The sequence below is a fragment of the Orcinus orca genome, chromosome 15, assembly GCF_937001465.1.
Source record: "Orcinus orca chromosome 15, mOrcOrc1.1, whole genome shotgun sequence".
Lineage (NCBI taxonomy): Eukaryota > Metazoa > Chordata > Mammalia > Artiodactyla > Delphinidae > Orcinus > Orcinus orca.
Genome location: NC_064573.1, coordinates 78,674,130 through 78,701,268, shown reverse-complemented (window position 1 = coordinate 78,701,268; position 27,139 = coordinate 78,674,130). Strand labels below are relative to the sequence as shown.

At 39.3% G+C, this 27,139-nt stretch overlaps 1 protein-coding gene across 4 annotated transcripts in view; it reads left to right on the top strand.

Annotated features, from left to right (window-relative positions):
- Nucleotides 1-2,102: 2,102 nt before the first annotated feature.
- Nucleotides 2,103-27,139, top strand: part of TAOK3 (TAO kinase 3) — a 187,969-nt gene continuing 162,932 nt past the window's right edge. For 2 of the 4 annotated variants that reach the window (XM_049698196.1, XM_033408668.2), the window contains exons 1-2: nucleotides 2,103-2,381; nucleotides 4,288-4,362. The gene's annotated coding sequence lies outside the window, so the exon portion shown is untranslated. The remainder of the gene's footprint in view (nucleotides 2,382-4,287; nucleotides 4,363-27,139) is intronic. The other 2 variants (XM_004281483.4, XM_033408667.2) reach the window with 1 other exon arrangement.

Genomic DNA, 27,139 nt, shown 5'->3' with positions numbered 1-27,139 from the left:
TCACGTCTAAATTATTTGTAATTGACTATCTTGACCAACTTGCGTTTCCATCAATAGCAATAATCATAGACCAAACCAAGCACCAACATTTTAAAAATGAGAGTTCATCAATACAATGATATATTGATTTTTTTAAAAAAGAGTTGATATCATTGCTAATTGGTTTCCTTTCAAGACACTGGCATTTTTATCTTGCTAACATTTTGTCTTCTTTTTAAAAAATATTCATTTATTTATTTGGTTGCACAGGGTCTTAGTTGCGGCACATGGGCTCCTTAGTTGTGGCATGTGAACTCTTAGTTGCAGCATGCACGTGGGATCTAGTTCCCTGACCAGGGATCGAACCTGGGCCCCCTCCTTGTGAGCATGGAGTCTTATCCACTGCGCCACCAGGGAAGTCCCACATCTTGTCTTCTTGGCTGCAAATAACATCTGTTAATGATCATGCATTTTTTTATATGACTAGACAGAACTGAATACTTGCGTTTTGAAAATCTACCCCATTTCTTCTGTCCATATTGCAACTGGTAGCATCAACACTCAGTAAAGGATGAGGGCCTAGTCAAAAAAATTCTCTCATGACTTTAGTCTTACCCAACTTTTATAGTTGTCTAATATGATTTTGGACAGTCTGTAAAAATCAAGTTCCCTTAAAACCAAGTACCCTTTTTACCACCTTAAAATCACTCTACATCCCTTCCCAAAATGGCACTCAGTCACATCGCTCAGGAGACATCTACATCCAAATTCATTTTAGAGGAAGTACTGCCAGCACTCTTCTACAGGCCCTCTCTACATACCCTAACACTCAAATCTTAAAGGAGAGCATCTTAATTGGAATGGGTATGATTTTAAAACACTAGGAAAAACATGAATAGTGTTTAGAACACAAATTTTGTTAGCAGGAGTTAAAAAAGAGTTAATGATGGAAAGTTTTCTAAGAGCTAAGTCCTGCATACATCTGACAATGCTTAGGAACAAACTGTGTTCCTGAAGTGAAACAATGTCTTCACAAAGTTCATAAACTTTAGGATTTAGGGGTGAAGGTAGCAGTTTTCAGTTTCCAGTATTGATTTAATCAACATATCCAGTTTCACAAAAAATATATAAAGAATGGCTCCGAGTTAACACCATGCACTTTCACCCCTGGCAAGCTCCATCTTGCAGCTTGGATCAAGATGGGTCTCTGGGTATCACGTGTTGCACTTGGGTCAAAGTTCATTATACTTTGGCCACTAGTTCCCACAAAATCATTAAAATCATTTCCTGTGGCCCTGAAAAAGAATATGTTGAACAGGCTTACTGAAGCCTTGCTAAAGCTAACAAGGGTTCCCCTACCACACAGTTCCTGTTCCTACTTGTCAAAATGATTATCATAACCCACAAAGTGAGTATTTCTTAAGTTTTGTCCTTGTACCTATCAAAATGTGCCCCGTCAGTGTTGAGTGCCTGTGTGCTGAGTATGCATCTAGTACATAGATTTTTTTCCTCCAACAGCATCAAACTAACGTCTCTACAACGCAGTGCAAGTAAGGGCAACTCCCTTGCCAAAGATACAAAAGACTTTAAATCCAGGCAATTTACAAGTCCTGAGTAAATAAATGCCATTATTAATTTGTGGTAGAATTACTTAGAAAGCTGTGCCAGGTCTAACGGGGGAATGGGAGCCTCAAAGGCTCTAACATGGTGGTCCCAGGGAGTCCCAGAGGGCCTCGGCCTCTGGGAGTCTCCCAAGAAAAGTAAAGGCTCAGTGGGGAGTGCCATGAACTTTGACCCCAACTCAGCACAAACAAGGCAGACCGCACCCGAGGCGGGCCAGTGGGTAACTGAAGTTGCAAGCTCTTCCGCATCTGAGGAAACCCCGCCCCGTCCCGCACCGCCCACCTTCAACTTCGCCAATCCTCGGGCGCCATCGACAGCTCGGTGTCCCAGGCACCTCCAATCAAGTACCTATATCCGGCCCCAGGTCTGCGCCCCACGATCAGGGAAGGTCAGTAGAGAGCCTATCGGAGCCTGTCTGGGGGCGTGGTCGGGGGCAGGGGGCGGGCGGGCTGGGACGGCGGGGCGGAGCGCGCTCGGCGCAATCGGGTGCGATTGGCCACTCCTGGCAGGAGCCGCACCTCGGACAGCAGCAGCGGCGGCCGCGGGAGGGTCCGTGTGGCTCCCGGTGGTGGCGGCGGCGGCTGTGGGGACCTGCGTGAGAGAGTGGGACCCGACGCGGAGACCGCGGGCGGAGGTTCCGCGCGGCCGGACCCGACACTCAACGACTGGACCCGGGGATCCACCGGGGAACAAGCGGCAGAAGAGCGACTCGGTAACAAGTGTGGGAGAGGAAGCGGCGGCGGCGACGCCGGGCCCGGGGTGGTGACAGCAGGTCTGAGGTGAGAGCACCGGGGCGCGGAGAGGTGACAGAATGAGTCGGGGCGAGGGGACCCAGGGCGGAGTGGGGTCGGCGAGGACCCGAGTGAGGGGAGTTCCGGGAGTGGGTTTGACAGTCTGGACTGTGGAGAGGAGATCCCCAGAGGGGCCGGCCCCGCGGGTCTGAGAGGGAGACCCCGAGAGGACTTGGGACAGAGCGGGTGTGAAGGGAGGGGACCCCCAGAAGGGCTGGAAAAGTGGATCTGAAGGGGCACCCCCAGAGGAGCCAGGACAGTGGTTCTCAAGGGAGGGTACCCTGAAATGGGCAAGGACAGCGGCTCTCAGCGGCAAGGGGACCCCGAGAGGGCTTGGGACAGCAGGTGTGTTGGAGGACCCCGAGAGGGGCTGGAACAGCGACTGTGACGGGGGACCCCGCGGGGGCTGGGGACCCGTGTCTGAGCGGGGACCCGGGGGGCGTGCGGTGGAGGCGCGGCCCCGCCCCGCTTGGGTGAGAAGAGGGGGCCTGGGTCCGGGTCGCGGCGCCGGGTGAGTCGGGACAGCCGGCCGCCGCTCCCCGGCTGCACTCAGCCGAGCTTCCTAAGGGCGGAGTGGGAGACGGGGGATCGCCTGAGCCCCCGTGACTCTGTGGGTGACTCTAAGGAAAGGGGATTATGTAATGAGACATCTTCTAGGAGAACGCGCAGGCTGGAGGGTCTGGTCGAAGCGCGGGGATCTTGGAAAGGGCAGGAGCGAGGGGCTGGGGACCTCTTCTCACTGGCCCCCTGGCTTCCCGTTTGTTTCTCCGAGTTGGGCTTGGATGCCTTGAAAGTGAGGGGCTTCCTGAACTCGATAGCTTCATCAGGATGAAAAAGTTGGAGAGGACTTCTTTAACTCACCGCAAACCGAGTGGAAAGGGAAAGGGACCCTTTTGGAGATGCAGGTTTTGGGTTAATTAGGCTGCTGATTTTGATAGACCCTGCCTTTTTCACTTCGGCTCAGCAGAGAGCTTAGAAAGTTTTTCAGGTTCGGCAGCACGTCCGTATCAGTGTTTACAATGCAGACTCAAAGGAACTATATACTAAGGTGGACTGTTTATCTTTGATGTGTTGGAAAGATAGTTGGAAGATCAAACTAAATTTTGAAAAGAGGTTTTGGAGTCGCCAAACTAACAGCACTTTCCGATTGGATTTCTAATTCTAAAAGCTACCAGGACTGAGTTTTAGACATAATTCCAGGACAGGCTAAGGATAGAGATAAGCCTATTTAAACCGGACACCGTACGCGCTGGTGGGAGGCAAGTGTGTGTCTATTAAAATGCTGAAACGAATAGAGGAAAGCGATAGGGGATGGGAATTGGGGGGCAGCCTCCTACTTTGATGGATATGAAAATTAAACTAATGACCAGGCTAGTTGTTTGGAATACTTAGGATTGTTAATACCGCCCCGACTACTTCTCGAATGTTCTCTTGAATGCACACGCTTTGTTACGGTTGCACACAGCAGTTTTGCATATGAATGTTTTAACCTCTTTTTCTCTGTGTTGCTTCTCCTCACCCCGTATCGTTGCGACGAGCTTCTTTTTCATAGAAGCAGACTTAGAAAATGATGGTTTGGGGGAAATACTAGGGAATGTAATTATTCTATCATTTTGCAGTTATTTAGATATCTTCTTTGTTTCAGGTTTAGAATAATGTCTTATTGGAAGCCTTTGCCCATGTTCAGTAATGGGCAACTAAGAGGAAGAAAGGAATGCTGTACTGTTTTCCAAAGAGATAATGTAGAAGGCTTACAGAGAACTGCTTATTTAAATCCAAGACAAAAATTACTGAAGACATCTTACATCAGGGTGATAATAAGTAGAGGGAATGTGTCATTTGAGGATTCTTATTTGATATTACCTGATGCAGAACAGTTTTTATATGGTTTCAGAGAGCATGGAGCTTGGTGTGGTTATGAAAATTCCACCAACTAGACGTCCTCCCCTAAGAAACAGAAGTTATGGAGGTGAGGGGAACAACAGTAAATACACAAATACAAATTTAAAATATGAGACACTATATTTAAGATGTATTAAGTGTAACTTCTTTTACATTAAATTTATTTTTCCAGAACCCTAGGTAGAATTCAAGTAAAAGTAAGGTCAGCTAACTCAAGAGGGTTATTTACAAGGGACATGTACTCCTTATGTAGGGCATGTAACCTAGGAGTCGGTATTTGGAAGGATTGGGAATCTCAGTAACAGTAATTCTGCAAAGTAATAGAAATGTTTAAATGTTTGAGCATATAAGCTCTTGCATCGTGCTTGTTAGCTCATTTCTGTCTGGTGCAAATGAAAAGTGTCATTGTAATAGAGTTTTTAGTGATAGGAAGGGTCTATAGTAACTATTCCCAGGGACCGGGGGGTGGGGGTGGCGGGTAGGTTAGGAGGGTAGGAATTCTGTGGGAATTTATTTTCATTTGTTTCACAAAATAAAACTACACTTTGAGAAGCTATTAATATGTAAGTTAGTTACACCTATGCTCATTTTAACTCTTTTCTTTTCAATTGAAAGATATAATCAAAAGAAGAGTTAAGAAGGAGCCTTACACTTCCATATGAGCGGTTATAGCCACCGGAGAATGCAGGTTCTTTTTGGTGTAGAGTTCTTAAACTATCCTTAGTCTTAGTTTAGCAGGATGCAAGTAGTGCCCAGTAAATACAATAACCCACTTTATACTTTCTTTACCACTTGAGTCATATACAGTCAAACCATTGTAATCTCAGAGTCTACCTTGATATCTAATTTGGTTTAATGTTTAAGCCAACCTGAATAAAAGTTCTCATTGCTTGTCAGTGTTCATACTTGTTGGCTTCAGTGGTATGAGAGAATGAATGAAAACTAACTATTGGTACTTTAGAGTCTGTTTATTTAGAGTTTATTTTAGAGCCATTAAAAGCATCTTTCCTTTATAGTCTTTTCTTCCAGTCTTTGTTTCTTCCCTCCCCCTAAAAAGAAAGCACACTGACAGACAGACAGAGGGAAAGCTTCCATCGAAAAGTGCTTTGTGACTGTCCTAAGAGAAAACTTCTTTTCAATCTTCAGTGAGAGATTCCCCTCAATCAGAGAGGATAGTTTTGAATTAGTAATTTTGAGTTATGGGATAATGTACAGTTTAGTTTTGTGATTATTTAATTATAACATCCATTTAATTGGTTACTTTGTCATTTGTAAGGATACATTAAAAGTTTGTTACTATTCTTAAACTCAGAGTGACCTTAGTAAAAAAAATTTAATGTCTAACTAATTATGGATTAGGTGTGTTGAATATACGGGCCAAAACGTGATGTAAGTCATTTACAAGCTATGGGCAACCAAGTTAAAAACAAGTATTCAGAATTTTTATGATAGTAGGAATTAAATTGATAAATTTTATCATTCCAGGTACATGTTATTAAAGTTACCTAAATACTTTCTTTTTTTTTTTTTTTTTTTTTTTTTGCGGTACGCGGGCCTCTCACTGTTGTGGCCTCTCCCGTTGCGGAGAACAGGCTCTGGACTCGCAGGCTCAGCGGCCATGGCTCACGGGCCCAGCCGCTCCGCAGCATGCGGGATCCTCCCGGACCGGGGCATGAACCCCTGTCCCCTGCATCGGCAGACGGACCCCCAACCACTGCACCACCAGGGAAGCCCTACCTAAATACTTTATAAATCAACCTAATGCATTTTTTTCTGCCTGACCTGAGATTTGTTAGAGACATTGGAGTATATTTAAAGTCTTTGTAAATTATTTCTATTTTACAACAGAATGACATAGGAGTCAGTTTTTTGATTTAACACAGATCTGCTCCTAACCATGGTCTGTCTCACAAATACACGTTTATCACCCCCAGAGTGAGTGAGAAAAGGAAGATGCCTTGGAATAAACATTTTACACCTAGCAAAACCTACTCCCATGTGGCCCATGTGGCTTTAGCTCCTAACCCTAGGAATTGACATACTGGTGTCTAATGTTTGGGGCCCTTTCACCTCACCCCTGGCCTCAGTGAAAATGATGGATACCAAAATCAACCCCATATTTGTTATGCTTATTATTTTAGTCAATTATCAAAGTACTCATTGGAAGACTTCAATTTTACTTCTTTCCACTATTTTTGATGGACAACGGGATAACCTTTTATTTCCAAATCAAACTAGGACTCTGCAGTATTTATTTTTATATGTGTCACTTTCTGTCTAGTAACACTGGCTTTGGTCCATAGCAATCAAGGCTTATGACAATTCAAATACATTTTATTTACCCATTACAATAGATGGCACTAATCAAGGAAGAATGCTCTTAAATAAAGTAATAACCTCATTAGTCTTGGGAGTAGGCACACAAAACAGAATTGGAGTTCATGGCCAATTTTCCATTCTATTCTGAACATTAGCCTTTACTTTTTGAAGACTTTGTGTGTAAATACACAAATATTTCCCCAAACCACATAAATATAGTTTTTAGCTGATCTGGGTCAAGACTTAATAGCAGAGATACAAAATTACATTATGCTTCACGTACCTTTATGCGTCCCGTGTCTCTTGTGAAAATTTCTCTTCTGTCACTGTATACCAGTTCCTTGTTTACATGTGTTTTTCTTTCACCAATTTGTGAGCACGTTGAGGTTAGAGATGGTCTTGATCATCTTTGCATCCCCACGCCAAGTATAGTACCAGGCACAGAGTATGAAGGATGCTCACTAGATGTCAACTGAATGAGTGAATGAATTAATAATCAGTAAATTAGTAGATTATATTTATGTTCACATTTAGTTTCTTTTTTTTTAGAATTTTATTTAATTTTTATACAGCAGGTTCTTATTAGTCATCAATTTTATACACATCAGTGTATACATGTCAATCCCAGTCGCCCAGTTCATCACACCACCACACCCACCCCCACACAGCTTTCCCTCCTTGGTGTCCATATGTTTGTTCTCTACATCTGTGTCTCGATTTCTGTCCTGCAAACCGGTTCATCTGTACCATTTTTCTAGGTTCCAAATACATGTGTTAACATACGATATTGGTTTTTCTCTTTCTGACTTCACTCTGTATGACAGTCTCTAGATCCATCCACGTCTCAACAAATAACCCAATTTCGTTCCCTTTTATGGCTGAGTAATATTCCATTGTATATAAGTACCACAACTTCTTTATCCATTCGTCTGTTGATGGGCACTTAGGTTGCTTCCATGACCTAGCTGTTGTAAATAGTGCTGCAATGAACATTGCGGTGCATGTGTCTTTTTGAATTATGGTTTTCTCTGGGTATACGCCCAATAGTGGGCTTGCTGGATCATATGGTAATTCTATTTTTAGTTTTTTAAGGAACCTCCATACTGTTCTCCATAGTGGCTGTATCAATTTACATTCCCACCAACAGTGTAAGAGGGTTCCCATTTCTCCACACCCTCTCCAGTATTTGTTGTTTGTAGATTTTCTGATGATGCCCATTCGGACTGGTGTGAGGTGATACCTCATTGTAGTTTTGATTTGCATTTCTCTAATAATTAGTGATACTGAGCAGCTTTTCATGTGCTTCTTGGCCATCTATATGTCTTCTTTGCAGAAATGTCTATTTAGGTCTTCTGCCCATTTTTGGATTGGGTTGTTTGTTTTTTTAATATTGAGCTGCATGAGCTGTTTATATATTTTGGAGATTAATCCTTTGTCCATTGATTTGTTTGCAAATATTTTCTCCCATTCTGAGGGTTGTCTTTTTGTCTTGTTTATGGTTTCCTTTGCTGTGCAAAAGCTTTGAAGTTTCATTAGGTCCCATTTGTTTATTTTTGTTTTTATTTCCATTACTCTAGGAGGTAGATCAAAAAAGATCTTACTGTAATTTATGTCAAAGAGTGTTCTGCCTATGTTTTCCTCTGAGAGTTTTATACTGTCTGGTCTTACATTTAGGTCTCTAATCCATTTTAGGTTTATTTTTGTGTATGGTGTTAGGGAGTGTTCTAATTTCATTCTTTTACATGTAGCTGTCCTGTTTTCCCAGCACCACTTATTGAAGAGACTGTCTTTTCTCCATTATGTATCCTTGCCCGCTTTGTCATAGATTAGCTGACCATAGGTGTGTGGGTTTATCTCTGGGCTTTCTATCTTGTTCCATTGATCTATATTTCTGTTTTTTGTGCCAGTACCGTATTGTCTTCATTACTGTAGCTTTGTAGTATAGTCTGAAGTCAGGGGATCTGATTCCTCCAGCTCTGCTTTTTTTCCTCAAGACTGCTTTGGCTCTTCGGGGTCTTTTGTATCTCCATACATATTTTAAGTTTTGGGGGTTTTTTTGGTTCTAGTTCTGAAAAAATGCCATTGGTGGGCTTCCCTGGTGGCGCAGTGGTTGAGAGTCCGCCTGCCAATGCAGGGGACACAGGTTCGTGCCCTAGTCTGGGAAGATCCCACATGCCATGGAGCGTCTGGGCCCGTGAACCATGGCCACTGAGCCTGCGCGTCCGGAGCCTGTGCTCCACAACAGGAGAGGCCACAACAGTGAAAGGCCCGTGTACCACAAAAAAAAAAAAAAAAAAAATGCCATTGGTAATTTGATAGGGATTGCATTGAATCTGTAGATTGCTTTGAGTAGTATAATTGTTTTCACAATGTTGATTCTTCCAATCCAAGAACAAGAACATGGTATATCTCTCCATCTGTTGATATCATCTTTAATTTCTTTCATCAGTGTCTTATAGTTTTCTGCATACAGGTTTTTTGACTCCCTAGGTAGGTTTATTCGTAGGTATTTTATTCTTTTTGTTGCAGTGGTAAATGGGTGTGTTTCCTTAATTTCTCTTTCAGATTTTTCATCATTAGTATATAGGAATGCAAGAGATTTCTGTGCATTAATTTTGTATCCTACAACTTTACCAAGTTCATTGATTAACTCTAGTAGTTTTCTGGTGGCATCTTTAGGATTCTCTATGTATAGTATCATGTCATCTGCAAACAGTGACAGTTTTACTTCTTCTTTTCCAATTTGTATTCCTTTTATTTCTTTTTCTCCTCTGATTGCCACGGCTAGGAGTTCCAAAACTACCTTGAATAATAGTGGTGAGAGTGGACATCCTTGTCTTGTTCCTGATCTTAGAGGAAATGCTTTCAGTTTTTCACCACTGAGAATGATGTTTGCTGTGGGTTTCTCGTATATGGCCTTTATTATGTTGAGGTAGGTTCCCTCTATGCCCACTTTCTGGAGAGCTTTCATCATAAATGGGTGTTGAATTTTGTCAAAAGCTTTTTCTGCATCTATTGAGATGATCATATGGTTTTTATTCTTCAATTTGTTAGTATGGTGTATCACATTGTTTGATTTGTGTATATTGAAGAATCCTTGCATCCCTGGGATAAATCCCACTTGGTCATGGTGTATGATCCTTTTAATGTGTTGTTGGATTCTGTTTGATAGTATTTTGTTGAGGATTTTTGTATCTATATTCATCAGTGATATTGGTCTGTAATATTCATTTTTTGTAGTATCTTTGTCTGGTTTTGGTATCAGGGTGATGGTGGCCTCATAGAATGAGTTTGGGAGTGTTCCTTCCTCTGCAGTTTTTTGGAAGAGTTTGAGAAGGATGGGTGTTAGCTCTTCTCTAAATGTTTGACAGAATTGTCCTGTGAAGCCATCTGGTCCTGGACTTTTGTTTGTTGGAAGATTTTTAATCACAGTTTCAATTTCATTACTTGTGATTGGTCTGTTCATATTTTCTATTTCTTCCTGGTTCCGTCTTGGAAGGTTATACTTTTCTAAGAATTTGTCCATTTCTTCCAGGTTGTCCATTTTATTGGCATTCTGTTGCTTGTAGTAGTCTCTTAGGATGCTTTGTATTTCTGCAGTGTCTGTTGTAACTTCTCCTTTTTCATTTCTAATTTTATTGATTTGAGTCCTCTCCCTCTTTTTCTTGATGAGTCTGGCTAATGGTTTATCAATTTTGTTTATCTTCTCAAAGAACCAGCTTTTAGTTTTATTGATCTTTGCTATTGTTTTCTTTGTTTGTATTTCATTTATTTCTGCTCTGATCTTTGTTGTTTCTTTCCTTCTGCTAACTTTGGGTTTTGTTTGTTCTTCTTTCTCTAGTTCCTTTAGGTGTAAGGTTAGATTGTTTATTTGAGATTTTTCTTGTTTCTTGAGGTAGGCTTGTATAGCTATAAACTTCCTTCTTAGAACTGCTTTTGCTGCATCCCATAGGTTTTGGATTTTCGTGTTTTCATTGTCATTTGTCTCTAGGTATTTTTTGATTTCTTCAGTAATCTGTTGGTTATTTAGTAACGTATTGTTTAGCCTCCATGTGTTTGTGTTTTTCACATTTTTTTTCCCTGTAATTGATTTCCAATCTCATATCATTGTGGTCAGAATAAATGCCTGATATGATTTTAATTTTCTTAAATTTACTGAGTCTTGATTTGTGACCCAAGATGTTATCTATCCTGGAGAATGTTCCGTACGCACTTGAGAAGAAAGTGTAATCTGCTGTTTTTGGATGGAATGTCCTATAAATATCAATTAAATCTATCTGGTCTATTGTGTCATTTAAAGATTCTGTTTCCTTATTTATTTTCATGTTGGATGATCTGTCCACTGGTGTAAGTGAAGTGTTAAAGTCCCCCACTATCATTGTTTTATTCTGAATTTCCTCTTTTATAGCTGTTAGTAGTTGCCTTCTGTATTGAGGTGCTCCTATGTTGGGTGCTTATATATTTATAATTGTTATATCTTTTCTTGGATTGATCCCTTAATCATTATGTAGTGTCCTCCCTTGACTCTTATAATATTCTTTATTTTAAAGTCTATTTTATCTGATATGAGTATTGCTACTCCAGCTTTCTTTTGATTTCCATTTGCATGGAATATCTTTTTCCATCTCCTCACTTTCAGTCTGTATGTGTCCCTAGGTCTGAAGTGGGTCTCTTATAGACAGCATATATATGGGTCTTGTTTTTGTATCCATTCAGCAAGCCTGTGTCTTTTGGTTGGAGTATTTAATCCATTCACGTTTAAGGTAATTATCGATGTGTATGTTCCTATTACCATTTTCTTAATTGTTTTGGGTTTGTTTTCGTAGGTCCTTTTCTTCTCTTGTGTTTCCTACTTAGAGAAGTTCCTTTAGCATTTGTTGTAGAGCTGGTTTGGTGGTGCTGAATTCTCTTAGCTTTTGCTTCTCTGTAAAGCTTTTGATTTCTCCATCGAATCTGAATGAGATCCTTGCCCAGCAGAGTAATCTTGGTTGTGGGTTCTTCCCTTTCATCACTTTAAGTATATCATGCCACTCCCTTCTGGCCTGTAGAGTTTCTGCTGAGAAATCAGCTGTTAACCTTATGGGAATTCCCTTGCGTGTTATTTGTCGTTTTCCCTTGCTGCTTTCAATAATTTTTCTTTGTCTTTAACTTTTGCCAGTTTTATTATTATGTGTCTTGACGTGTTTCTCCTTGGGTTTATCCTTTATGGGACTCTGAGCTTCCTGGACTTGGGTGGCTATTTCCTTTCCCATGTTAGGGAAGTTTTTGACTATAATCTCTTCAAATATTTTCTCAGGTCCTTTCTCACTCTCTTCTCCTCCTGGGACCCCTATAATGCGAATGTTGTTGCATTTAATGTTGTCCCAGAGGTCTCTTAGGCTGTCTTCATTTCATTTCATTCTTTTTTCTTTATTCTGTTCTTCAGCAGTGAATTCCACCATTGTGTCTTTCAGGTCACTTATCCATTCTTCTGCCTCAGTTATTCTGCTGTTGATTCCTTTTAGTGTATTTTTCATTCCAGTTATTGTATTGTTCATCTCTGTTTCTTTGTTCTTTAATTCTTCTAGGTCTTTGTTAAACATCTCTTGTATCTTCTCGATCTTTGCCTCCATTCTTTTTCCGAGGTCCTGGATCATCTTCACTATCATTATTCTGAATTCTTCTTCTGGAAGGTTGCCTATCTCCACTTCATTTAGTTGTTTTTCTGGGGTTTTAGCTTGTTCCTTCATCTGGTACATAGCCTTCTGCCTTTTCATCTTGTGTATCTTTCTGTGAATGTGGTTTTTGTTCCACAGGCTGCAGGATTGTAGTTCTTCTTGCTTCTGCTGTCTGCCCTCTGGTGGATGAGGCTATCTAAGAGGTTTGTGCAAGTTTCCTGATGGGAGGCACTGGTGTTGGGTAGGGCTGGGTGTTGCTCTGGTGGGCAGAGCTCAGTAAAACTTTAATCCACTTGACTGATGATGGGGTGGGCTGGGTTCCCTCGCTGTTGGTTGTTTGGCCTGAGGCAACCCAACACTGCTGCCTACCTGCGGTCTTTGGTGGTGCTAATGGCGGATTCTTGGAGGGCTCACGCCAAGGAGTACTTCCGAGAACTGCTGCCAGTGTCCTTGTCCTCAGGGTGAGCCACAGCCACCCACCGCCTCTGCAGGAGACCCTCCAACCCTAGCAGGTAGGTCTGGTTCAGTCTCCCCTGGGGTCACTGCTCCTTCCCCTGGGTCCCGATGTGCACACTACTTTGTATGTGCCCTCCAAGAGCAGAGTCTGTTTCCCCCAGTCCTGTCAGAGTACTGCAATCAAATCCCTCTAGCCTTCAAAGTCTGATTCTCTAGGAATTCCTCCTCCCGTTGCCAGACCCCCAGGTTGGGAAGCCTGACATGGGGCTCAGAACCTTCACTCCAGTGGGTCGGCTTCTGTGGTATAAATGTTCTCCAGTTTGTGAGTCACCCACCCAGCAGTTATGGGATTTGATTTTATTGTGATTGTGCCCCTCCTACCGTCTCATTGTGGCTTCTCCTTTGTCTTTGGATGTGGGGTATCTTTTTTGGTGAGTTCAAGTGTCTTCCTGTCGATGATTGTTCAGCAGTTAGTTGTGATTCTGGTGTTCTTGCAAGAGGGAGTGAGAGCACGTCCTTCTACTCTGCCATCTTGGTTCAGGCTCCCCACGCTTAGTTTCTTATCTTCACTGAGGGCTTTTAGTACATCAGAAGGGTGTTAAAATAGTGATTCTGTTGGAACACAAGAACAAATGTTAGCATTATTTATCTGCCATGTAAGAAACAGCATGATAGTGTGAATTGGAAAGAGAAAGGGCCTCAGACTCAGAGAGACCTAGGCACCTATTTTCGCTTTGTCACTATGCCAGCTGGCTTACCCTTGTTAAGTTACTTAAGTCTTTAAAGCTGTCAATTCTCTCATCTATAAAATAAGAATACAGAACTCACAAGATTCTTATAAGGAATAAATGAAGCAATTTATGTAAAGCACCAAATGCAGTGATAAATGCATAGGAAGCGTTTAATAAGTGGTAGCTGCTTATTATTTTAATCACTTGAAACAATTTTTTAGTGCTGTTTTTTGCTTTACTCTCAGTATCTAATCACTTGCTGAATCCTACAGCTCCTGGCTCCAAAAAGAATAATTAAGAGATTCATACATAGGGAAACTGAGCCTCAGGGTGAGTGACTTCTCAAGGCCATACAGACAGAGATAAACTTGACCACTGTGGCCTAGATCTGTTTTTTCAACTGAAGACACTTTTTACTTTATACCTCTTAAAGGTCCAAGAAAGAGCTAATGAGAGCCCTAATAATGGGCTAGGGAAGGACTGTGACAATTTTCCAGCCTCCTTCTTTTTCGTCCTTCCTATATACACTGTTGCTCTCTTATTTCCCCCTAGGGTACAGCTGTGATTTTGTCACTCCTGTGTTCAAAACCTTTAATACCCCTTGGCCTACTAAATTCAGTACAGATTTATCAACCTGTTTGGGGGCTTTGGGATTCCTAGAGCCCCATAATCTATCTATACCTGTATCTATATATCTATGTCTGTCTCCTGTGCCCCGGCCAGAACAGCCTGCTTACAGTTAACCACTTACTGATTTGCCACCTTCAGGCGTTTATTCCTGCCATTTCTTTTCCCTAGAATGCCTTTCCTGTTCCTCATACTTCAGACCTCCTTTTTTTTTGGCTGTGCTGCGTGGCTCGCATGATCTTAGTTCCCTAACCAGGGGTGGAACCCAGGCCCTGGCAGTGAGAGTGCCAAGTCCTAACCACTGGACTGCCAGGGATTCCCCAGACCTACTTTTAATGCCATCTTTCTTGGGCCCTTCTCTGATCATCTTTTTTGCTACTCTCTCCTTTAAATTCCCTAAGTACTTTCTTTGTGTATTTTCTTATTACACTAATATTCTCTGTGATCATACATTATAGGGTTTGTATTTGTCTGATTCTTCCTAAATATCCATCTTCTTGATTTTAAAAGGACGGTGTCTTACACATCTAACCAAGCGTCTTGTAACTAGTATCTGTTCAATAAATATTTGTCGAATCGCGTTAAATTTAAACACTTGTTTTAGGTTCAAAAATAATGTTTAAATATGATTATTGCTACCAGTGAAGATAACGGATAGTTCTTAAGTGAAGAACTTACTTCTGACCCTGACAGTTGGTAAATTGATGCCACTGGTAGCAAGTATTTGGAAACTTGTATGTCCACATTCAGCATGATAATATTCCCTGAAGTGGCCTTTGAGTGTTGGGGATTTGTTGTTTTGTTTCCTTAAGTGATGTTTTTATCTGTAAGGAATGGGTTCCAACTTCAGGTCTTTGGACGTCTGTTTACCTTCCTCCAGGTATTAGGAACAAGTGAAATAAGATTTTCGGTCATTTGCAACAGAACGTGGTGTTCAGTTGAGTCAGAGATGGAGGCTGGGAGAGCTCTATTACCCTGGTCTTCCAAAGGGCAGTTCCTTACTTTGTGATACAAGCAACTTGCAACTGTGAACAAATAAGCTTATTATCCTTATCTTTCATATTGTATTCTTCTCCATATTGGGGAGAGGACACCATTCTGACACACCAGATATTTTATTTATGTCTTCGTTTGTCTTATATCCCTACACTAGAATTTGGACTCCATGAGAGCAGAGATTTTTTTTATTCATTGCTGTCTCCCCAACTCATAAAACAGTGCCTACCTAGCATGTAGTAGTTGCTCAATAGAGATTTATTGACTGACTAAATAGATGAATTTGGCTCTGGGAATTCCTCCAATATGTTGGCTAAAAAGAAGGTTTCGTTATTTGAAACATAGGAAGTAAAATCCTAAGGAAATAAAGCATGTCTGGGAAGAGTAGAGTTTATCTGTGTATTTTATTCTCTGGGCTTTACTTTTTTTTTTTTTGGAGCAGGCTTGAATTTAGTGTATTTTTGTTATATTGAATACAAATAAAAGCCATTCCTACCACGACATCATACATCCAATATGACTGTGTCCCAGTCTGGCTACAGTCAAAGAAAGCTATGTTCATTGTAATAAAATCTAATGGAAGCTGCTAAAATGGCCCTTAGGCGGTAAAGGCTTGTAAGACCAAAATTATAACAAAATTCAGTACAGGGGCATTATCCCATTAAAAGCACTTCACTTGTTTTTCTTATATCCTGATATTAACCCTGAAAATTGGTCAAATCAAGCTCCTGATGTTAATTTGAGGTTATCAGTTTTCTGCATGTACAAGTAATTGGGTTTGAAGTGTGTTTTAAGCTTGAATTAAAAGAACTTAGTCATTGGTGACTCATGGTGAGAAGTTTTTCCTTTTCCCTGCTGGAACATATGCCGCTGCCTCCAACCTGGCATTTTGCAAACATTGAAAACATAAAGAATTCTGATTTTATGTACTAGGTTCTCGAAAAATTCTTTTAACTTTAAGGTAGCGTGGCCTTAATTACAGTGCTTTTTAGTAATAAGCACTACAATCGACCTTCCAAATTTCCATACAAATTTCTTTAGTCTCTGCCTTTATGGAAGTTTTCTCATTACATATGAAATAGTCAAAAGTCTACTACATGGTGTATGAATGACCACAGGGACTTTGTTTTGTTCATTACTGTGTTCCTAGAGCTTAGAACAGAGCTCTGCACAGAGAAAGCAATTAATACGTATTTGTTGAGTGAAGTCACATACCTTCCTAATAACAGTGCATCTTAGAAAAATCATGAAAGTATTGACATAAATTTTCTCCAGCCCTTTTGAATTAGGTAATTACCAATTCACAATCAACCTAATTTGGGAGGCTCTTGGTGTTAGCCCAAGGTAGTTCTGCCCTAATAGTTCTCAGCATTGATTGTGCCAACCTGAAATCTCCTTCAGTGGTTCAGTTACCAAAGGAAGGGTGAATCGGCAACACCCATAGGCAGTTGCACCTGTGGGAACCGATGGGCGTCATAACAGGAAATACTTCAACTTGCAATACCGATAGTAATGAACAGCGCCCAGGTCCCGCTGTTTTTATCTGCAGTTCCTTTTTTTAGGATTGTACAAGGTTTTCTTTGAGTTTTTTTTTAATATAAGTTTAGAAGAGAATTAACTTTAAATGTGAAAATTAAAATGTGAAAGGTTACTGGCATTTTCTTCATTATCAAGGAATTGGTAAGGTGTCCTCCTTTAAGTAAGTTCTTTCTTTACCTTCTATTGTTGTGTCCCCTGAAACCTCACTCTGGCACACAGGAAAGGGGGAGATGCAGGGTACGTAAATGTGCAATAACTAAAACTTAAGCTGATACTATCCATAATAACAGCCAGTTCTGATATTTACATGATACCATAACGGTAGGCATTGATAGAATTTCATAAATTTAACGGTAAGATTTGTTTAGCTTGAGCCAGTTTTCCTCTGTTGTAGGGACTGGAGGAAAAGAATCAGGAAAAGTTCTTTACAAAATGTCGAAATGTAAAGCTGTATAAAATGCTGTTGGCATTAACTGTGTGACGAGGAAGTATTCTCTGTAAGCCTCATTTATAAAACTGTGTCTATAATAACTTCCTTTCTCAGGATGAAGGTGCTGATAGCATGCTCTTGTTCTTATGACTTAAGTGTAGTTCAGTTTTATCTTTCCTAAGTGAATAAGAGGCAGCCTTTTAAAGAAAGCCATCTCCGGGGCAATTTTAACTGATTGCTGTAGCTAAATAAAGAATTTTTAAAGTCTTTAGTACGTTGGATTGGGAATGTAGGACAGGCATTTGAGAAGATCTACTGAGAGTAAGCTTGGTGTTTTGTTTTACATTTAATGTTTTATTATAAATATGGTTTCTGTCTAAACATAGCTAATAAACTCTGTTGAGTTTCATGTGAATATTTATGGCCTTAGCTCAAAGTCCAGCTGAGAGTAATCAACCTCAAAAGTCACTGGATTCATATGCTCTATTTATTTTAATTTGTAGTTTGATATTCTACAAATAAATATTAGTGGGAATTTTTTTCAAAGTGTTTGATTTTTCCTTACTCCTAGGTAAGTAAGGTAAATACTGAGCCACAAATAAAACATCAAAATCTTGCCAGAAGAGTCTTTTAAACAAAAATTTTAAATATATTTAAGGACATCTTTATTAAATGGATGCAGTTTATGGTAATGAATTATATTATTACTATAAGACAGTATTTCAGAATTAAGCTACTCAAAATGGCACACTATTCATCCTGGAGATCTTAAAAAATAACAAGGCCACTTCCTATTTTTCTTCTTTTACAGAAAGGGATAAAAGGAAAGCAGAACAGTTTTTTTTTTTTTGGTTTTTTGTTTGTTTTTAATGTAATACCACATTTAGAGGCAGAAAAGTCAGAAGATTTGATCACATTTACTTTGTTTTGTAATTTTTTTCTTTGTTTAGTATGTAAGGATAGTTACTTATTAAAGTACAAAAATAAAATATCTTAAAATATCTTAGGCATGAGGTAATAATTTGTGGGACTCTAGTCCGTGAAGTGAAATCAGATGAAGTAGGCAAGTAGATAAAATTTTTAATATCATAGTTTGTATGTCAGAAAATTCACACAAAATATTTTATAAACCAGGAAAGCTACCTTAATAGTTTTTTTCCCAAATTTACTAGGCTCTTGGAACAAGGTTTAAATGAAATGTGTATAACCCTGACTTCTAAACTCCTAGTATTTTATATGTTAGATGTGTAAATTAAAGTCTTACAGTTGTACCTAGGATACATTTTCATTCAAAAAGCATTGCAGTGGATATTACTGATTTGGGGACACAATTCTATCTTACATATAGAAAAGGAAATTAAAACCTTCGAAGAATCTTTGAAATATGATCATATAGCATGATTTTTTTCCTTAAGATTTATGAATGTTAAAGACCTAAAAGTACGAATTAGGTAAATTTCAGTACTCATAGATAAGGAGGACTTTTATGGTTGTCTGAGCATTATATTAGCACTCCAGAAGTATCCCAGTCAGAGTTTGCATGGGGGTGGGGCAGAGGAAGTTGCTGCGGCTTCACAGTAGTGACAGGTTATTGCAGATTGTATGGCTGCCTGCCAAAACACCACTAGTTGGAGGGAAAAGTGGTAGTTACTAATTGCATCCTATTAATTTGTACATGTTTATTTAACCAGTTATAACTGTTTGCTGGTTTCATACACAGATGACAAGTTTTAAGCTTCTGAATTACTTGACATGTGCTAAATCTTCTTAAGTTTACCATGGTCATATCCGTTATCTTCAGTCTGCAGAGATCCCACTGACTCTTTTGTGAAAGACCATGTGTTAGCAGAAAAAAAGCGGGGGTGAGGGGAAACAGAACTTGAAACTATAACTGCTTTACTCTCTAGTGAAGAGTGTTGCGGAGTTAAAATGTAAAGTGTCCAGTCATATTTAGACAATTTCTATAAAAACTATAAAAAAGTAATCATCTCTTGTGAAGGAGTTCGCAGTTCTCAATTGTTCTAGTTAAGCTTGAAATTGAGATTCTTACTGTTGCAACATAAAAGGAAGCTTTGTGGAGGAAATATAACATCTCTGCCCAGATGCATAAGGAGGAAAGTTATTTTTAAGAGTGTTTTCTTATGAATATATGTTATTCATAAGAGAAGAGAAGTATTTTAAAAAGCTAGTTTCTATTTCAGGGTCATTGGTAGGAGTTATGTAGGTTGCTCAGGTCACTGGAATTCTATCAAGAAAATACTTTTTTTTTTTGGCCACACCACACAGCTTGGGGGATCTTAGTTCACTGACTAGGGATTGAACCCATGGCCTTGGCAGGGAAAGTGTGGAGTCCTAACCACTGGACCACCAGGGAATAACCAGAAAACACTTTTTTAAAGCATTCTGATGTCACTAATCAGCCTAATTCGTCTTGGCCTGGCTGATCTAAGTAACTTTTTTTTTTTTTAATGTGAATCAAATTAAGATCTTGAGGTCCTGTCAATACCATGAAACAGTCATGTAATATGTGTCCTACTACAAGAGGAGACAGTTCCCTCCCATTTCATAGCAGTGTCCCACTCTCCTTCAGAAATAGAGTGCAGTGTCTTCAGTATAAGGAAAGGTGAGAAACGAGTCAGGGAATCTGTCCATTTGTGTCACTGATGCTTCCTCCCAAACCCTTTTACACAGTGAACAGCATGCCCTGGTTCCTTATCTCTCACTTTTGGTTTCGCTCACATATATTTGGTCTTGGCAGTATAATCTAACGATTCACAAGAGCGTGTCAGATGCACACATCTGCCACTTACTAGCTCACTAGCTTTGTGACCTTGTACAAATCCCTTAACTCCCAAAGCCTCAGTTTCTTCAGCTGTAAAATGGGCATAATCATAGTACCTACCTCACAAGATTGCTGTGAGGGTTAAATGAGATTGTGTACGAAAAGCACAAGTCCAATTGGCCACACATGGTAAAGGAAGAGCTCAGTGAGTGATTGTAAATAGGGTTATTTTTGCTATTTGGGGACATTTCAAGTCTTGTTCACAGTTCTACTAGCAAATGATCATGAGAAGAGATATAAAACAATGCATGCAATCATGTACAGATAGTAGGGTCAGCGTTGCAATAATAGAATTTGAAAGGACCGTGGGAGCATGTGAATGAAATCTATAAATCTTCTTTATGCCATTTCTGTGCTTACTACTCATTCTAAGGGGAGAGTGGAAGCGGGGAGGAGATGACTGTAGACTTAAATATTTAGTCAAAAAAATGAGTCTGCTAAATTTAGCATTAGTAATGTTTTTCTCCTTGTTTTTCACTTCAGAGGGTTTCTTCCCAATTTGATAGCACAACTCAGGAAAGCAGCATGGCAAAGTGTTGATTTCTTAATTCATTTTCTCAAGAGTTGGTTTTCTTCTGACTGGATCACTACCAGATGAAGTCAGGATTGTGTTTCAAGATTTTAGATCAGCTAAAAAAAACAAGTTGGGTTTTTTGGGGGTGGGTTGGGTTTTTTTTGTCTTTTTTTTTTTTTTTGTCAGAGGGGGACTAGGACCAGACCGTAAGAATACACACTTGAGTATAAAGAAGAATGTTTTTCTCTTTTCACCATGTTAGTCTCTGGGGGCTCATATCCTGTAATGGGTTAATTAACTTTGTATTGAAAAAAGTATTGAAAAAACAACTAATTTTTACCTAAGCGGATTTTCATGGGGCTGTGTTAGCAAAGCAGTTGTGAAATTTGGGGGGCACCTGCAGTAAATTTACTAAACAAAACAATGAAACTACTTAATAGGGTACTTGAAAAACATTTAGGCCTTGTGAATGTATTTCTAGCGTTTGAAATGTCCAGGTCTTAATCTGTGGTATGACCCTTCTACCTGGTAGCCAGTCCCTGGATTAGTCTATGCCTCTTCCTTGTTTCTGGTACCCCCTAATTTTACAGTCTCAAGGCCCATCACATTGCCATTAAGATAAATTAAGATCTACCTGTGTGCACCTATCCCACTCAGACCCCTATCCCCTCATTCCTGGATTGCCTTCCATCACTTCCATCTGTTTTTTCCAACTCTTCCTGATTAACCCTCTTTAAATGCTACTACTTTCAGCACGTCTCTCCCCTTATCCGAAAGATTCACTGGTCCTCTGTTTTCCACCACATTAAATCTAACCTCTTCTGCCGGACTTTTGACGCCCTTTCTAATCTGTCCCACACTGCTTATCCAACTTCATTTCCTATGTTCCTTGGCCCATTCTTTCTGCTCTGTTGAAGTCAGTCTGTCTCTCAAACACTGTACTGATTCAAGTCTGTGCCTCTGGTACTATTTACTTCACTCAAAAAGCCCTCCTCCCTTCTCTCTGTCTATTTAGATTTTACCTTTTCTTCAAAACCCTGTGTAAAGTTTACTTCCTATTTGCTTTTCCTAACTTTTCCTATTTCAGCTCTTACTGTTTTGCTGCAAACTCCCAGGTGATTTTATTTTTAATTGAAGTATAGGTGATTTACAATGTTGTGTTAATTTCAGGTGTACAGCAATGTGATTCAGCTATACATACATATATATCTATTTTGTTTTAGATTTTTTTCCCTCATAGGTTATTACACAATATTGAGTATAGTTTCCTGTGCTATATAGTAGGTGCTTGTTGGTTATCTATTTTATATATAGTAGTGTGTATATGTTAATCCCAAACTCCTAATTTATCCCTCTCTGCCCCCTTTCCCCTTTGGTAACAATAAATTTGTTTTCTACCTCTGTGGGTCTATTTCTGCTTTGTATATAAGTTCATTTGTATCTTTTTTTTTTTTTTTTTTAGGTTCCACATATAAGTGGTATCATATGATATTTGTCTTTCCCAGGTGATTTTTTTTTTTTGGCTGCGTTGGGTCTTCGTTGCTGCACGTGGGCTTTCTTCTGGTTGCGGTGAGCGGGGGCTGCCCTTCTTTGAGGTGCGTGCGCTTCTCATTGCGGTGGCTTCTCTTGTTGCGGAGCACGGCTTCAATAGTTGTGGCATTTGGGCTCAGTAGTTGTGGCTCGCGGGCTTTAGAGCACAGGCTCAGTAGTTGCAGTGCACGGGCTTAGTTGCTCCGCGGCATGTGGGATCTTCCCAGACCAGGGCTCGAACCCATGTCCCCTGCATTGGCAGGCGGATTCTTAACCATTGTGCCACCAGAGAAGCCCTCCCAGGTGATTTTTAAATTAGCAATCCAGTGAATGAAAATGTGCATAGCATTTTATATCATCCATTGTCTTTTCTTCACTAATGATGTAAACATTTTGAGTACAAGGACTGTATTTTACAGTTAAATCTTTCACTGTTCCTAGCATAATGCTGAGATACCTGACTATGATTTGAAGGAGAAGAAAACAAAGTAGTAAATCTATTTCATCATACTTGCCTAAAAGTAAAGTCAGCATTCCTAGTGATATTGAAGGGACCTGAATATTTTTCCAGTTTGGGTCAGGTCTGTCACCTCATTTATAGAAATATGCAAGGCAAATGAAGATAGTTTTGTAACTGGTTATAGTTTGACATGTTTGCATTTCTTTATGAGAAACTATGTATGTATATGTATATATGTATTTGTGTGTGTGTGTATCTATCTATATGATTTTGTTTTCTTAAAATGATACAGCCAGCCTCACATGAAGAGATTTAGTTCTGATATTAACAACCTTCCATCCTTTGCACAATAACAATAGATTAAATGTGAACAATACATTTTGTATAGACAAGAAGTATTCTTACCCAGTTCTTTAAGTAAACTAAGTATAATTAAGTGCCTACTGTGTATAACTTAGGCTCTGCAAAGGGATACTGACATTAATTACTTATTGATTCCTGCCCTCGCGAAACTATTAGGCAATTCTATTAGGGAAGACAAACCATATACTCAGAAGCTTAAATATAAGAATACTTGTTACTTCAATTAAATGTCTGTTGCTTTAATTCTCACTCTCCTGTCTTTTGAAATAGTACGTGCCTTCCTTTGTATTGATGCCAAAGAGCATATAGGATGCCCAAATGAAAACTTCTTGTTGTGTTTTCCCCTTTATTTTTTCCAGTTTTATTGAGGTATAATTGACATATAACAGTGTATTATTCCAAGGTATACAGTGTAATGATTTGATATATGTATATATTGTGAAATGACTACCACAGTAAATTTAGTTAACATCAATCAAGGGATATAATGTACAATATGATAAATAAAATTAACACTGCTGTGTGTTATATATGAAAGTTGCTAAGAGAGTAAATCCTGAGAGTTCTCATCACACGCACACAATCTATCCCTTTACATAGTTATACTTTTTTTTCCTTGTGAGAGAGATTTTAAGATTTTAAGATTTACTCTTCTGGCAACTTTCAAATATACAATACAGGATTTTTAACTATAATCACCATGCTGTACATTACCTCTCCAGAGCTTACCTGCCTTATAACTGTACGTTTTTACCTTTTGACCACCTTCACCCATTTTCTCCACCTGCCACCCCCCGCCTCTGGCAACCACCAATCTCTTCCCTGTATCTGTGAATTTTTTTTTTTTTAGACTCCACGTATAAGTGAGATCATACTGTATTTATTTTCTCTGTCTGACTTATTTCCCTTAGTAATGCCCTCAAGCTCCATCCATGTTGCAAATGGCAAGATTTCCTTCTTTTTCACAGCTGAATAAAACTGTATTTTATACACACACACACACACACACACACACACACACACACAAACACATAACCACATTTTCTTTATCCATTCATCTTTTGATAGACACTTAGACTGTTGCCATGTCTTGGCTATAGTAAATAACGCTGCAGTGAACACGGGATGCAAATATCTTTTTGAGATCATGATTTCATTTCCTTTGGGTATATACCCAGAAGTAGAATTGCTGGATCATTTGGTAGTTCTGTCTTTAAATTTTTGAGGAACTTCCATACCATTTTCCATAGTGGCTGCATCAATTTACATTCCTACTTTTTTTAAAATTAATTAACTAATTGATTGATTGATTGTTTTTTTGGCTGCGTTAGGTCTTCGTTGCTGTGCACGGGCTTTCTCTAGTTGGGGCGAGCGGGGGCTACTCTTAGTCGCGAGGTGGCCCACGGGCTTAGTTGCTCCGTGGCATGTGGGATCTTCCCAGACCAGGGATTGAACTGTGTCCCTTGCATTGGCAGGTGGATTCTTAACCACTGCACCACCAGGGTAGTCCCCCTACTTTTAAAAAAAATATGTGCCTTCCTTTGTATTGATGCCAAAGAGCAGATAGGACACCCAAATGAGAACTTTTAAAATACAAAATGTTTTATATATGTAAAAGTATGGATATTTGGAAATGTCTAGTTAATGCTTTGGATTTTGCGTTGATGCTTGGTTGTAGATACAGCCAGTGATAACATACTCTTTATTCATTTGTTTATTCAATAAATATTTACTGAGTATCTATTTGTGTTAGACCTTATACTAGTGCTGAATAGGACTATGTCTTTTCTTTAACTAATAAGCAAAAAATTAAACTATTTGGCTAACGCAATTCTGTAAAGATCCATGTGATGCTAGAAAAACAATAGGAAGGGCACTGAATCATCCCCTATCCTGATTACCTGATCTAGTGTCCAAAATATCTATTCTTTATTCCTGGTTATGCTTCAGATTTGTCTCATAAACTTAGACCCATCATTTAAACCTGTTACTCCACAAAATGGAAATAATAACAACTGCTGATTATTGAATGCTTGCTAGGTACCAGATATTGCATATGTGCCTTATATAACAAGTATCTCAATGAATCTTATAAATCCTATTATTGGGTAGGTCTCTCTCTCACACACACACGTACGCACATGCACACACACACTTTACAGTACATTGACAGAGAAGTTATGTTTTTGCTCAAGGTCAGTGGAAGAACCTAGAGTGAAACTCAGTTCTGTGCCTTTGTTTATAACTGTCATTTCATGCTACTTTTCACTGTGAAGATTAGAATTAAATACATCTGTGACATACTGTACTACTGGTGCCCACAGGATAATTGCTACAAATTCAGGATGCTTTTCATCTGCGACAATAAAAGCTGGTTTGATAATGTGCCAGTGATCAAAAGTTGAAATCATGGACTAGTCAATACAGTTTAGGATTTTTAAAAATTATTTTAAGTATACAAAATAACAATAAGGTTTTTCATTTGTGAAGGACTTTAGAGTTTATTAATGATTTCACCTTATTTCATGAGTCTCACAACTTTGTGAGGCATTAACTGTTCTCACTTTATAGATGAGACTGTTGAGGCTCAGAAAAGTTAAGTAATGCCCTTAAGATCACACAGCTGGTTAGCGCAGAAATAACTTAAACCTAGATTTCCTGATTCAAAGGTGAGACTTCTTTTCCATTATACCACAAATCCAAATCACGTTATTCAGGAGACCAAACTCACAACTATTTGTTTTCTTTTTTCTAGTTAAGCTAAAATTCACATAACATAAAATCCATCATTTTAAAGTGTACAATTCAGGTTTTCAGTGTATTCACAATGTTGTGCAACCATCACTACTGTCTAATTCCAGAACATTTTCATCACCCCCAAAAAAGAAACCCTGTACCTGTTAGCAGTTACTCTCAATTACCTCCATCCCTTGGCAACCACTAACTTACTTTCTGTCTCTGTGGGTTTGCCAATTCTGGATATTTCATATAAATGGAATCATACAATATACGGCCATTTGTGTCTGGCTTCTCCACTTAGCGTAATGTTTTCAAGGGTCATGCATGTTGTAGCGTATATCAGTACTTATTCCTTTTTATGGCTTAATTCTACTCCATTGTGTGGGTATTCCACATTTTGTTTATCCATTCTTCAGTTCATGGACATTTGAGTTGTTTCCACTACTATGAATAATGCTGCTGTGAATATTCATGTACAAATTTTTGTGTGAACATATGTTTTCAATTCTCTTGGGTATAGGCCTAGGAGTAGAATTGCTTATTTTTGTAAAATAATTCAAATGAAAGTGTTTTGAAATGATTTCTTTTAAGTCATTTTTTAAACACCCCCCCAACACACACACACAGAGTACTGTTTATTTAGCTTATTTGTTTCCCAGATCTTTTCTTCAGAAATAAGGCAGAGGCAAACTTTATCTCAGATCCTGGAGAAGTAATCTCTATTTTAATCTCTAATTTCAAATGAATATAATCTGCATTGTCTCCTATATTCAAGATGCTATGGAGTATTTTTTTTGGAATACATTTTACTAATGTGTTCTGGAACTGATTTGGGGCTTTTTTTTTTTTTCATTTCTTGAGTGATGGTGATAAGAGTATATAAATTAAAATGTGATTGCTGATGCTTCTCATGAACTTTATGTATCTTTGGGCAAGGAAAGATGTTCGAAATAAAAGATCTCCAAATTTTCATTAAAAAAAAAAAAAGGCTCTACGCCATAGAGGACAAATAAGTAAATAAGATTCCTACTGCGGGTTTCCCTGGTGGCACAGTGGTTGAGAGTCCGCCTGCCAATGCAGGGGACGTGGGTTCATGCCCCAGTCTGGGAAGATCCCGCATGCCACGGAACAGCTGGGCCTGTGAGCTATGGCTGCTGAGCCTGCGCGTCCGGAGCCTGTGCTCCGCAACGGGAGAGGCCACAACAGTGAGAGGGCCGCGGACTGCAAAAAAAAAAAAAAAAAAGATTCCTACTGCTATTCATATGCATATTAGTGAATTTCATTAATATTTCATATTAATGAAATTAAGAAATGTCCATGTTCTTTAAAAGTGAGACAGAATGACATTAATGCCGCAAAGAAGTTAAGTGCTTTCTACACATTAAGAGTGAAGGGAGATGGTGTAACTTGGAGATAGAATTTGAGCTGAGTCTTAAATATTCAGTAGCTTCTTCAGCAGGTGTGGTAGGACATAATCAATGTATTTTTTAGCCCAGTTCAGACATTGTGAATAAAGTATAGAATACTTAGGGATAGTGGCAAATCAAAGGCCTGCGAATCGCATAACAAGCGGTTTGAACTTTAAATAGTAGGTGTTGGGGAGCCATTTAAGGTGTTTGATTAGAGACTGATACAATAAGA